Consider the following 14,669-nt stretch of genomic DNA (forward strand, 5'->3'; position numbering starts at 1 on the left):
TAAGTGGGAAATTTGTTAACCTCCGATTTCATTGGGATTGTTACCATGATAAACGCGGTTTGTTGTTTCCAAGGCTGATTTGTATAAACTGAATGGCGCCAAACTGATAGCAGTCATTTAAAAACGGAACGCTGGAATCTTTCTTCAAGATCAACCATGACGAAAGGGTATAGTTCTGAGCCCGTAACACTGTCACATGCTTGCAGTCTATATCCATTGTCAGATTGGATTTCTAGCTTAACCTTCACCTTCTTGCACACTCCCTGACCCGTCAAAGACTGATAAACGAACAAGCTCCGATACTCTAGTAGAATGCCCGGAGTTTCATTCACAACAACGCAGAGACTCGCATATCTTGCCTGTGTCTGTTTTTTGACAAGCTGGCCACTGAGTGCACGAACTTGGATTTATGTCGTTAGCGTTGGATGCAAACGTGTAAGATTCCGTTGGTTCTTGTCTGGTGAATGGCCTTGATTCGCGCATTCTGTTAATTACGTATTGCATTGCATTCGTTTAAAGTAAATCTATTGAGACAAAAAACGTACTAATGAAAACATTGCTGTATGCACAAGTTGTAATCAAGGAGTTCTCGAAGATGAGTACCATGTATTATTTGTATGTGAAAGGTATGCGGATCTCCGAACAAAATATTTACATAGTATCAATTACAAAAGTCTATCTGTTCTCAATACAAAAAATATCCAAACCATAACTTCTTTCGCAATTTTCATGAAACATGTGTTTTCCTTATCATGAAGATGTACATGTGTTCTTCCTGTCACGTGTTACGGCTATGTCGTCACAATCTATTGTACTTTGGGCCACATGGCCAAAATACCGAATATATGAATTGAATGGGGAATAACGGCAAATGATTAAAGGAACTAAAAAATTGTTTTTGGGACTTAATTTGTAGATACAAAGACATCATTGTAGCAATATTAAAGGGTACCAGTGCATGGTTATCCATATAATAGTAATTTTATAGGGAACATTGCAGGACTATAAACATACTGTCATCTAAAAGAGAAACAATGGTGATCCACTGCTAAAAGGCACCTCAATTCGTGGTGCAGAGTTGCCTGCCTTTTGTGTGCTGGGATATGGTGCTCGTGGATTCTAATTTTTGGATTCCGTCTAAATATGATCCAAAGTTGGCATAATATCTTTGTCCATATTTTATCGAACTGTTACTCCTCCAAGAACTACTGCACTTCTGGTTTTCCGCTTCTGGTTTTCCACTGTTCGAGGTGGCATTCCAACTCACTCACTCATACTAAGAATTGTTGCCTTTGGTGGTGTTTTGTTGTTTAACGACGCACTCAGCAACATTCCAGCTATATGACGGCGGTTTGTAAATACTCCAATCAGGACCAGAAAGTCCAGTGATCAACAGCATGACCATCGATCTACGCAATTGTGATACGATACCATGTGTCAACCAAGTCAGCGAGCCTGACCACTCGATCCCGTTAGTCACCTCTTACGACAAGCATGGTTGCTGAATTCAAACTGAACACCAGGCCACAAATAGTGCGCTATAGTAAACTACGTTTATTACGAACTCAAAGCGACCACTATACTTAACTCGGTATAACCGTACTTCGTTATATGCATTACGACTATAATATACAGCAAGTAGTCAGACAAAAAACAGCCAATACGTTACATCCGTTATATACGTGTTCGTAATAAACGTAGTTTACTGAATATACATTTTATATGAGAGTAGAGCCATCTTCGAGTATCCAGGGTGTTATAACTCAATTACATCAAGATAAATACATTGGACCTACACGTTACCATACATCGCTTCGGAAGTGACGTCACCATCTTCGTTTCCCTTAATTATCACACACAATGTGTCTCTCTCATGAAAGCATTTCGATTGGACGGTTATTTTAATGTCGTGTCTTCGAATCGGTCACGAAACAAAGCTGTGGTTGGGAATGGGGCCGTGGCATTTATAACAATTAAAAGGAATTTATGAAAGGAATGACAGTCGGGTTGAGTTCTACCTATCTCCTGGATAACACGAATTTACCTTTATTCATTAAATACATTAAAACTGTCTTATTTAAATAACTTTTCTTGCATCAGTCTCAACGTGGCATTATCATATATTACTTTCCGAGTATTCCAAAACACGAAGCTCACGCACATCCAGTTTGTCTAAATTATTTGAAATAGCTTTAAACCTTTTAAGTATGCCTGATTTAGATTTCCATTCACAGAGTTTGAGTAATGTTTACCCCCACCATTAAGCCTAACGCTTGCATTAACCTAAGGCGTGCATCCAAACAGGCAAGATCTTCACTCTATTGTCCAACGGGTTTCTTATCGTGTAACCGTTGTGTTTCAACGTGTCGAGAGCGTTAGCTACCCATTACATTTCACAGCTGAGCTGGCGCCTGACTTCACGATAGGGAAGACTCTGGCGACCTAAACCAAGCGATGGCGATGGGTGTTGGCACAAAGTGTTTATCCCCCGCGGGGAGGGATGAGGAGAACCTTATTTTATTACTGTGAAGACACGAGCAAGAACTAAACTGAGAGCAAACCAAGCTTCAGATTTACGTTAAACCAGCGTGAGACTGGAAAAAACGAAAACGATAAAATCACCGCTTACAAAGAACAATAGGATTTCCTTTAACCAACCCGTGATATTTTAAGGGCGTAGGCTAACATAAGGGATATAGGCTAATATTGGGATAATACCTGTATGGTCAGTTTAATACGAAGGGGGTAGTAATTTGCCCTCACAATAGAACTTTCTGGGAAATTATCTTCTTTCTCTCCTTGTAATTAGATTCGACGGGTGAGATTGACGTATAATTTTGTTTAGCACAAGTATCTACCACAGCATTGATGGGGACAGAGAAGAGCCATTTAACAGGGCCACTGTGTTCATAAAGGGTTTTAGAGGCTACTGATAGCTCTCTTGTTACGATCAACACGGCCACTTAACCTGGTATCCGGTGTCAAGTTGACCCATACAGAGGTAGGACTAGGGCAGGCTTCAATAACACGACTGCTTTCAATGGGAAGACGTCTTGCATTACAAAAGGCTTGAGAAACAGGTTTCTCGTGGAGTGGATGTGAGAATGAATTTTTCACGTCGTGTTGAGGAAGTATTCTGCTCTATGACGTCACGTAGTGTTGTGGCGTCGTGTCTGGTACAGACAAACCAGGGCCTAGCTTTTCGAAGCTCTCTTAGCGCTAAGATAGTCGACGTGCCATACATTAACATTAACTTACGACTATCAAAGCACTAAGGTGATCGTAAGTCATTAAGGAAATAGCAGTGCAATATTAAAGAATGGGAGTTAAAGTTAACCTTAGTAAAGGTTGCTTCGTGAAAGGAGCCCCAGGTACTGAATAGTGCTTCGATCGGTGAGCGAGTCCTCTTGCTCACATATGTTGTCTGTACGTTTTGGATTTACAAATGCACTGTAATATTTTAGGGAAAGTAATTATAACTAGTTCACACTATGACGATATGCTTGTGGCATCCTCATGTCATGCATTTTTGGACTCGAACGGGTGAAACATCGCGAGAAACTTCGGGTGAAACATCGCGTGAAACGTCGGGTGAAACATCGCGTACAACATCGCGTGAAAGAATCGGATGAAACATCGCGTGAAACAATCGGATGAAACATCGCGTAAAACATCGGGTGAAACATCGCGAGAAGCATAGCGTGAAACATCGGATGAAACATCGCATGAAACAACGGATGAAACATCGCGTGAAACACCCGGGCAGCATCGCGAGAAGCATCGGGTGAAACATCGCGTACAACATCGGGTGAAACATCGCGTGAAACATCAGATGAAACATCGCGTACAGCATCGGGTGAAACATCGCGTGAAACATCGGATGAAACATCGCGAGAAACATCGGGTGAAACATCGCGAGAAACATCGGATGAAACATCGCGTAAAACATTACGTGAAACATCAGGTGAAACATCAGGTGAAACATCAGGTGAAACATAGCCAAAACATTGTGTGGAACAACGCGTGAAACATCCCGACTGCATGTGTGGATTTAATCTCTATAAACGACAACATAGATGTATGTGAGGTGAATGCTTTTTGTGATTGCATTTCATTGAGGTGTTGTTGTTTTCCTGGAGAGAAAGTTGGTGTTCTAACCTCCATATGACTTGATGCACAGTATCCTGTGGGCGGTGGGGTAGCCTAGTGGTTAAAGCGTCCGCTCGTCACGCCGAAGACCCAGGTTCGATTCCCCACATCGGTACAATGTGTGAGGCCCATTTCTGGTGTCCCCCGTCGTGATATTGCTGGGATATTGCTAAAAGCGGCGTAAAATCGTACTCACTCACTCAAAGTATCCTGCTGTCAGCGAGAGTGTACCAAGAAAGTGAATGCTGGCATAGTTGTATCTCTTACAACTGTCTGTATTCAGTAACGCCGTCAGACGAAAATGGAATACACCGGTATCAAATACTGAATAATACCCGCAAATATGAAAACACGTTTATCTCCCCGTAATTGTGGATCCGAGTGTATTAAAGCAACTGGAGCAGTAACATGTAAATGCCATATGAGGACCTCTTCTTGCAATCCAATTCTTCAAACAAGTGGCTGACAACAAGAACAACGACCCCAAGCGCTGGGACACAGTAAGCTCACAAATAGTATGTACCATCCAGTCCCCAATGTAATCTGCTCTTATTTGGATGTATGGTTTTTGTTTGTTTGTTGTGCTTACGCCGCACACAACAATATTCCAGCTATATGGCGGCCGTCGTAAACAATCGAGTCTTGGCCAGACAATCCAGTGGCCGACAATATGAGCCTCAATCTACGCAATTTGGATACGATGACTTGTGTCAACTAAGTCAGCGAGCCTGACCACCCGATCCCGTCAGTCGCCTCTTACGACAAACCTGGGTTGCTGGAGATCAGTTATAAACGGGATCCAGACTTAAGGACACCAACAGAAAATATACAGAATGATAAATGGAGATATCGTTGGGAGTGGTACAGATCATATGCATACCTTCTGGATGTTCCACGCAGTTTCCACTGACCGAAACACCATACTCCATCAAGTGCAAGTACAAACCAATTACGAGTGCACCGGGCTCTGTAAACTGCAGAATCAGTAACAAACCTATCATTTGGTAATTACAAATTAAACTACGAAAATGACCTGAAGTCAACCAGAACCTATGTTCCGTCTCAAGTCAGTTCAGAAGATGCACCAGGTGCTCGGAGCAACGCCTGACTATATGCTTTTTTCAATGCGCTCAATGTTCCGGCATCTTGAAATCGAACAGTTGGATCACTGGGCTATAAAAAAGTGTTAAAAGCGACTCCTATCCTCTATAATTAACAGCTTGAGCGACATGGCAACGCATAAACTCCACGTCACGGGGAAGCGTCGAGAGCTCAGAGCAAAGGTCTCTGTTAATCGGGCATATAAATCTTAAATCTTTAGTTTAATCGCAGCGTTTCTTTCTCATTGGCGGTTTGGGTTTAAGTGTGGGTTTTTCTCCGTTTCTCTCTGTTGTATTTAATCGAGGACTTGGTGAACTTTAGCGAGCTGGGAATTTAATCCCCTCCCTCGCGCAGTGAGACTTAAGATTGAAGGAAGATGTGGTTTAGGGTTATCACGGAGGAAGAAGGGGGAGCATTGGGGAGGTTACTAGGGTGGGGAGGGGGTGTCAACTTATGTTGTGGTGGCATCTACGGTTTCTGTCAGCTTCTGTTGTTCTTGTTGTATTCGCCATGTGCACAAAGCAAATGTTTAGTAAACATAAGACAACGCGTTAGAGTATATGCCATTTGCTTTATCGGGTGAATGAATTACCTTAGAGCATACACACACACACACACACACACACACACACACACACACACACACACACACACATATATATATATGTGTGTGTACTCGTAAAACTTCACACGGAAAAACAAAATGATGATGGTTTGTTAAATAACTTTTCCATTTTGGTGCCAAACGTACGTTATTACATATTTGACCAGAGTTGGTCTGGTGTTTTTAGTACATTCTGCGTTGAAATGAATGTTTGATCATGAACCGATTTGGAGTTAGTTTGTGGTATCATTTTGACCCAAAGAGACTGCGCTGGCTGGTAGGGACAAAACGAAGGCGAGGGTTATCAGCAATAACTGTTGTTCGGTATTATGAAAAAACTGACATCCATAAATTCTCTCGCATTTCAAAGAATTGATATATTTACTTCTAATGGTGATTTGACATGGTATAGTACTTCTAATACTGTTATATTAGTGTTGCAGTAGCAAGAACACATTGTCCCCTAACCCTGCAAATTCCTATTTTATCTTTCCGTAATTTCAAAGACCACCACCTCTAGTAGGGTTATCAAGCTGCAACGTAATTCGGGTAGCCTTAATTTGATCTTATGCTGAGAATCATGTGATTGTCTGATGACGGTCTGTGGACACTCTTAATGCATTGAGTACGATCAATTTATGTCTCGTCGGTGTTGGAGTCATATTGTTAGAGCGAGTCACGCCACTTTCAGCAATATCACGGCGGGGGACAACAGAAATGGTCTTCACACATTGTACCCATGTGGGGAATCGAACCCGGGTCTTCGGCGTGACGAGCGAACGCTTTTACAACTAGGCTACCCCACCGCCCCTCGTAATGTTAGAAATGGCAGTGACGGGAACGCTGTGATGTGCATTCTGTTAATATTGTCCTATTTACGATAAACAAAAACAGAAAACACTCTACCATTTCTTATGCGACTTGTATCGTGGTTTATACTACTTACAGCAATATCCCAGCAATATCGAAACATAAGAAATGAGCCATTCATACTGTACCCATATGGGGAATCGAACCCAGATCTTTGGCGTGACGAGCCAAAAATCACTACACTACAATACCACCCTTGCTTTGAGATGGATGGATGTGTCCATGAAATGAAAAATACATAATTTCACATTCAGGAATAATCACATTATGATAAATTAACTTGACAGGCTTTGATTCATAGCTGACTGGCACTCTTGCTTATCTCGAAATGTCGGGTTTTTTACCGCTCAAGTTATATTCTTTATTTTAAGATACATGTGTTTTTATGACTCGCGGTGATGTTGCAGTGTCACAATTCGTTTAAACTCGGTTACAAGACTCCGAGCTATTTCATTCAAAGTGGAACGCAGTTTAGACATGTATATATTTAGTTCTATCCATTCACAACTATGACGAATAGTAAATTTCGGGCGGGAGACCGTCTTTCTAAACATAGCGCATGATTGCCGATGTTTGCCGAATGAATCCACGATTTGTCACGAAAAGCACACAAACGCTGAAGCGTGTTTTGGACAAGAGATCCGAAAGAAAAGTGTCAAAAACTACAGTTGCAAACAGTCACAGTAACCTCGAACTGGGCTAATGTAGTTAGAACTGAGGCCCTGGTTGAGGATAAATAAACGACAGATGCCGGTCGAACTAGGAGGTGGACAATTAAAGACATGCAACACTTCTGCACACATGTTCGAGGATTGTTGATCGGGATAAGATGTACTGTGCGTTGTTGGTGAATTCGTCAGATACTAATCTCGTAGTGTTGATATAGTGTAGGTCAAGGCCGTCCATTGGAGAAGTAGTCCACCAGGTTGTGACAAGGTTGAAGGTACGAGACTCGTGTGTTTATAAACACGCCTTGTCATGTGCTGAAAATACCCATGGGTTTATCAATGGTATAGTTTGAGTCATAGCAGTAGAAGGACATTTGTATAGACCTGAGGTTAACGCGTTCATTTGTAACTCCCAACACCCGGGATGGATTCCCTACTTGAGCACAAAGTGCAAAGCCCATTTTGGTGTCCCCAGCCATAACATTGCTAAAAGGCGTCATAAAATTATATTCACTCAGTACTGGACTTTAAAAAGATATGTGCTTGCTGGTGTGTGGTTGACTAAGTCATGACTGCGAAATATCGTAACGCAAAGTGATTTAGACCATTTATGTTCGAGTTGTCCGTATTTCGATTTGTAGGGCAAAAAGCTCTTGTGGCTAAACGTCCTTAGGTCAGTAGCCCTCCCGGACATAACCCTCGTAGAATAGCCCGACAAAGCCCACTAGAAAAAGCCCTATTTTGCTGTACAACATGCATACTAATATCTCAAGATCATGAAAGCAGATAGTACCTAAGACTCAAGAAGAAGAGACTGCAATATGTGTTAGTATACTGCCGTGACAAAATTCTCAGGAATTTCGGAATGGCGTGGAGCGCAACACTCGTTAATGATGATTGCTGGTGGCACAAAATTCGTGTTGATCGTTGAATGTTCATGAAACGTTGCTATTTGATGTGTGTTGTTGTGGACCAATCTATAAATGTGTTTATTATTTCCGCGATAAAGCATTCCTTGCATTCATGATTCATCCTTACATACACCCGTTGTGATAGTAAAGAAATAAGGCGACATGCTAACCACTGCTGAGTCTATGTATGTGTCTACCTCTACGTCTGTGTATGTGTCTACCTCTACGTCCACTTCTGAGTCTATGTATGTGTCTACCTCTACGTCCACTTCTGGGATTGTGTCTGTGGCTACACCTTGCTATGATTGTGGGGGCGGTAGGGTAGCCTTGTGGTTAAAGCGTTCGCTCGTCACGCCGAAGACCCGGGTTCGATTCTCCATGTGGGCACAATATGTGAAGCCCATTTCTGGTGTCCCACGCTGTGATATTGCTATTGCTAACAGCGGCGTAAAACCACACTCATTCACTACGAGTGTGTCTGTCTGTCTGTCCGTACGTCTGTGGACCGAGGAGCTATTAATGTCGCCAGTCTCAGATTCAGTGTACACGTTGGCTACCGCCTACATACTTCGACATTCACATGCTTCCATTGAGTCTCTTATCTTGTGTGAACTCGGTCAGGAACATTACACGCTAGGTCAAGTACATGTACTTACAGTGGCACTTGTGCATCATAATCTTATAACATCGCGCTAAGCCCATGTAGTAATCTTCACCATAGAACCCTGGACTATGAACACAGCCACTTGGGTAAATATATGGCACAACATATGAAAACAGTGTAAGTCGACATTACGGACTAAAAGAAGAACACAAATACCGTGGACTTTCTGGAAGCTTTTTCAGTGAAACATATAAAAACAATATTATATGATTAACCATTTGCTCGTTCGCCGCACTCAGTAATATTCCAGCTATAAAGAGGCGGTCTGTAAATAATCCCGCCAGGACCAGACAATCCAGTGATCAACAGCATGGGCGTCGATCTACGCATTTGGTATACGGTGACGAGTCAAGCCATCGAGCCTGACTACCCGATCCCGTTAGTCCCTTCTTACGACAAACATGGGTTGCTGAAGACCAATTCTAACCCGGATCTTCACGGGTCTAATCATTTACTTATTACTTACGTTGTTACCCCTGCCTTTCTTGTCTATACACGAAGGGAAGTTAACAAACTCTAAACCTAAGTATGATGGACTGTGTTGAAGGAGATCGGTGATGTACGATAAGTACCCCAGGCACGTTTCTGTATACAGATACGTACCCTACCCTGCAGTCAGTATACATGAACGTACTCGGTACCCTAAGCGGCGGACGAGTCCATATTCCGCAACCCAAAACTGACACTGTAAGTAGTTGTTCCCGTTACCGTGTATGCTCGTCTGTTATGTAACGCAATCAAATGCAGTAATTGTATTCAGAAACAGACGTTCATCCAACTTGGGCCAACGGGGTTTTCTTTGCCGACGTTTGACAGACGTTGCCCCAACGTCAGAATGCTACCTTGGGTGTGACAACGTCAGGCCACAACGTTGTCACAACATAGATAGGAGTCCACAGAATGACGTTGAGTTGACGTACTATCATAACGTTCCCACATCGTAAAATGCAACGTCACGACAACGCAAAATACAACGTTGGCACAACGTACTTATAACGTTCCCATAACACTGTGACGACGTGAAATGACGCATCATAGCGTTACGTCACAACGTTGTGACAACATAAATGGAGTCCACAGAATAACGCGGTGTGGGATTAATATCATAACGCATTAACACCACAACCATATTAACGTTGTGACAACGTGAAATTGTTAGCTGGGATGACAGTTGACCAAACCATCTGTAGTACATGTACCCGTGCCGACAACGACCCTACAGTGGCTGCAGGGTGGTGCACAGGTGCACTTACCCAGTGGAACAGCAATCCTTCAGTTTTCCACAACGTTTAGCCTTGATGTTCTTACGCTGATACCTAAGTGATTAGTATAATGTTGGTCGTTGATGGTCTAACTCCTCAGTATGTCGTCCACCAGTCCTTTGGAATTCCAGAAAAAACGGCACCATTTTCTTGTCACACTGGTGAGACAGAGACCTCGGACCCAAGCGATTTGTAACGCTCAGTTCATTCTTCAGAATGTACTCAACTCACGACATAAGGGGCGTAGTGTAGTGATTTTTGGCTCGTCACGCCAAAGATCTGGGTTCGATTCCCCATATGGGTACAGTATGAATAGCTCATTTCTTATGTTTCGAAGCCCTGATATTGCTGGGATATTGCTGTAAGTAGCATAAACCACGATACAAGTCGCATAAGAAATGGTAGAGTGTTTTCTGTTTTTGTTTATCGTAAATAGGACAATATTAACAGAATGCACATCACAGCGTTCCCGTCACTGCCATTTCTTACATTACGAGGGGCGGTGGGGTAGCCTAGTTGTAAATGCGTTCGCTCGTCACGCCAGGTTCGATTCCCAATTGGGTACAATGTGTGAAGCCCATTTCTGGTGTCCCCCGCCGTGATATTGCTGGAATATTGCTAAATCCGACGTTAAACTAAAGTCACTCACTCTCGCGAGATATGCGTACCGTATTTGCTACGTCGATCATCCACCATCATACGATATACTAGCTTCCCCAGTAGTGGAAGGGTAGGGGTTTCCCGATCTGTGATAAACTTCCCCCTATAAACTCCGCTGCCGATCACTTAACAGTGACTGGGCAAGGAGCATCCTCACCTAAATTGGACTCCGTGGGCACATGGATGGCTGTTGGTATTAAAATGTGTGATGACATCATGTTAGCTAATTTTGTTGATTTCCTCCAACTCAGATTACCTAGTCACCTAGTTGCCAGCAGCAATATCTGCATTGTTATGCATCTGGTGCACGTGCCGCGGTAACCATGGACATATTGTCATACATACAAACTGTGAAGGGAGTAGTTACGTCTCAAACTCACCCACGTTTCGTATTGTATAACTTTTCAAATCCAGTGAAACACAGACTTCTTCCATTATCGTGATTGATAACAAAACACAGTATTCCTCTGATAGGTAGCATGTGTCAGTGTGTACAATAGGCTCTGAATCACAATATTAACACGGAAAAACTGGACAAAGTTTTACCAATATTTTATGACATGATATGTTATTGAAAACTGGAAATATTACAGACTAATTGACCACGTTCCACTATCTTAAACCCGCTAAGGGTCACTTTGATAACGAGCATCGGACATAATCCGGGACCAGTATCTCTAAAGCTAATAGAACCAAGGTGCAGTATCTGTATTGTATGGTTACATCCCGTGGTCAAATCCCCTGCCACATATACCTTCGTGGTATACTCGCGACTGGCCATCGATGCTTTGGTTCAACTGAATGACATAATCTCACGTTCACAATAACAGCGTTGTCGTAGGTTTTATCTGTAGACGCGATTATCTGCGATAGCTGGAATAAATATCTAATACGGATGACAGTCACAAATCATTGGGTGGCTGTCCAGTAAATTCACTCAGGTAAGAAACCTTACTGTCTTCTACGTTGTAAAAATCTCCATGCTTTTTGTTTTGAGACTTTGTTTAGTTTATCGTACTTAAACTATATGTTACAGCACTTGGCACTACCCCAGGTTGATGTGGAACGAGATCATCCTTCCATATATTTCTGTATTACTGTTTAGGATTATTTATTTAATACTGATTAACACTACGCTGTCTTGTGACTTTTATAGGTTATTTAAAGTGTGTCGGGTACCCTGTTACGGTTTATGGACACGAAGTCGACATTTTGAAATTTCGCTATGGACACGAAGTCGACCTGCGGCTAACTTTGATGTCGAAGGTGTTGTTAGAGTCACGCTAATCCGCCAGTGGGTGTTGTTTTAAGATTGTCGATAACTTGGGCGAGCAAATGCACAGTTGATACCTGTGTGTTGGTGGCTTTATGTACCGTGTGAATAAGAGGAAGCGAGAGTGGATATCTTGGAAGTGCACAGAAAAGAACTGTAACTCCACTGCGTCAACCGTCAATGACATAGTGACGAAGGTGAAAGGCGTCCATAGTCATCCCAATGTCGAAGTAGACATGAAGGTAAGCATTTTCTCAATGCCTAATATCAATATGTTACAAAGAAAAATATAAATGTAAAATAAATATATCTGATCCGAACCATGTTTTGCATACAGTAATTTACATTTGATATTTGTTCACAGGTGAAGGAAACCCTTGATAACTTGAAAGTGAAAGCAGCATCCACTCTCGCCCCGATGCCTTCCCTTTATGAAGAAGAAATAGGCAGTTTAAGAAAAGGTTCCTGGACTGAGGACACCAAAGCCCTAGTTTCATCAATGCCAACATTTGATAGTAGCAGGAACCCTTCTCTACCGTGCCAGAAGAGCCGTCCTGCCTCGACTTCCCAGCAGACGAGACGACCTTGTCATCCCAGAAGATTTCCAGAAGACCGAATCTGGTGAGGATTTCCTCCTGGTAGACGATGGAACTGCCAAGCGCATCCTCGGCTTTACCACATCCGACAACCTTCATCATCTAAGTGCGGCTGAGACGATCTTTTGCGATGGAACATTCTACGTGACACCTGGAATTTTTCACCAACTGTACACGATCCATGCCATGATTGATGGACACATGTTCCCCTCGTGTTTTTCTTTTTACCAGATAAGAGAGAGGAAACATACACGAGAATGTTCAGACTTTTGTGCGATGCCTGCGTGACGAGAGGCTATTTGATGGAACCGCAAAAGATTCAGGTAATACTACCATATAATAGATTTATGAAAAATTCTAACAATTTCTACATAGCAGTTGAGTGTTGTAAAATGCTTATTTATAAAATGAATTAAGAATCAACTTTGATTATCTTTCAGATGGACTATGAAATCGCCGCACGGAATGCCTCTGCAACTGTCTTCCCCCAAGCAGAATGGAAAGGTTGTTTTTTCATTACACCCAGTGTATATGGAGGAAAACCCAACAGCATCAACTGCAGACGGCATACAGTGAAAATGCTGTGCTGCCACTGATACCAGTCCACGAGGTATGTATTAAAATATGTGTAATAAAGATTTTGCAAAATTACAATTACTAAAAACAATATGTAGATATATCATGCATGGTATTAATCAATTTTTTCTATATCTAAAGGTTGAGGAGCTGTGGCTGGACACATTAGCAGCCATGCCCGACGACCCATGATGCCGAGACATCAGTGACTACATCACCAGCTACTGGATCGAGGGTGACCTCCATAAACCATAGTGAAACCACCATGATTCTGATGGCCCCCGCACCAACAACCATTTAGAAGGGTGGCACTCTCGTCTCAAGAGATTGGTGGGGAAGGCGCACCCCAATATCTTTGAAATGATCAAGTTTCTTGCAAAGGAGCAGACTCACACTGAAGTCCGCCTGTTGCAGTTCGGCGGTGGACAAAAACGTCCCTTGAAGAAAAAGAAGTACAGGGATTTGGAACGTCGCCTGGACGTCCTAAAACATGATCTTAGGAATGGCCTCATCAACACCAGAGATTTTGCAGATGCTGCATCTCACCTGCTTCATGTGGGATGATTTCGAATCAGAAATAAAATGGACGAAATATAATGATTTTCTCCTGTTGTCTGTGCTTTCAACCGCATAATCCGGATTATCACCTTGTGTAAACACTGGATTATCTCTGTCTTTTTTAATCCCCTGTTGATTGGTATAATGTCAAATGGATATATTACATTTCGATAGAAAATGGACCTCGTCTTCAACTGCACTATTCTTACAATATTTACATAGCCGTTGTTCAAGAGGAGTTTTATGCCGTGAAACGTATCCAATCCGTTAAGGCCATAATGAGAACAAACCACATGTACTCATGTGATCACCAGCTTTGCCGCAATTGTTTCTTACTCATATCCCCCAAATACGCTTTGTGTTAGTGTTGAATGTTAGGATATATACGACAAACATGCACAATGCGACAGTACAACAACAACAACAAGAAAAACCGCTAGAATGTCTAAAAATATGTCTTCATATTTTGAAACTCTTCTAATAAATACATATGATAACGTTCAGAACACCAGCACGTACAGTCACGTGGGTGAGTTGAGTTTTACGCAATATTCCAGCAATACCACGGCGGGCTGGGGGTGACACCAGAAATGGCCTTCCCATGTGGGGAATCGAACACGGGTCTTCGGCGTGACGAGCGTACTTTAACCACTAGGCTACCCTACCGCGCTTCAGTCACGATTGAAACAGACAGGGGGAGGAAAATACCATTAACTGAAACATAGTGTGACATAGGTCATGAATTTCACTCTGTTTTAGGTGTCAGCCATTTGAATG

At 42.4% G+C, this 14,669-nt stretch overlaps 1 long non-coding RNA gene across 1 annotated transcript; it reads left to right on the top strand.

Annotated features, from left to right (window-relative positions):
- The first annotated feature begins 12,955 nt into the window (after positions 1-12,955).
- Positions 12,956-13,586, top strand: LOC124254834. The gene is made up of 3 exons (XR_006892566.1): positions 12,956-13,081; positions 13,199-13,368; positions 13,476-13,586. It is a non-coding gene; the product is annotated as an uncharacterized LOC124254834 (long non-coding RNA).
- Positions 13,587-14,669: the final 1,083 nt, after the last annotated feature.

Source organism: Haliotis rubra, unplaced genomic scaffold (genome assembly GCF_003918875.1).
Source record: "Haliotis rubra isolate DU_JTF1 unplaced genomic scaffold, ASM391887v1 Scf585, whole genome shotgun sequence".
NCBI classification, from domain to species: Eukaryota; Metazoa; Mollusca; class Gastropoda; order Lepetellida; family Haliotidae; genus Haliotis; species Haliotis rubra.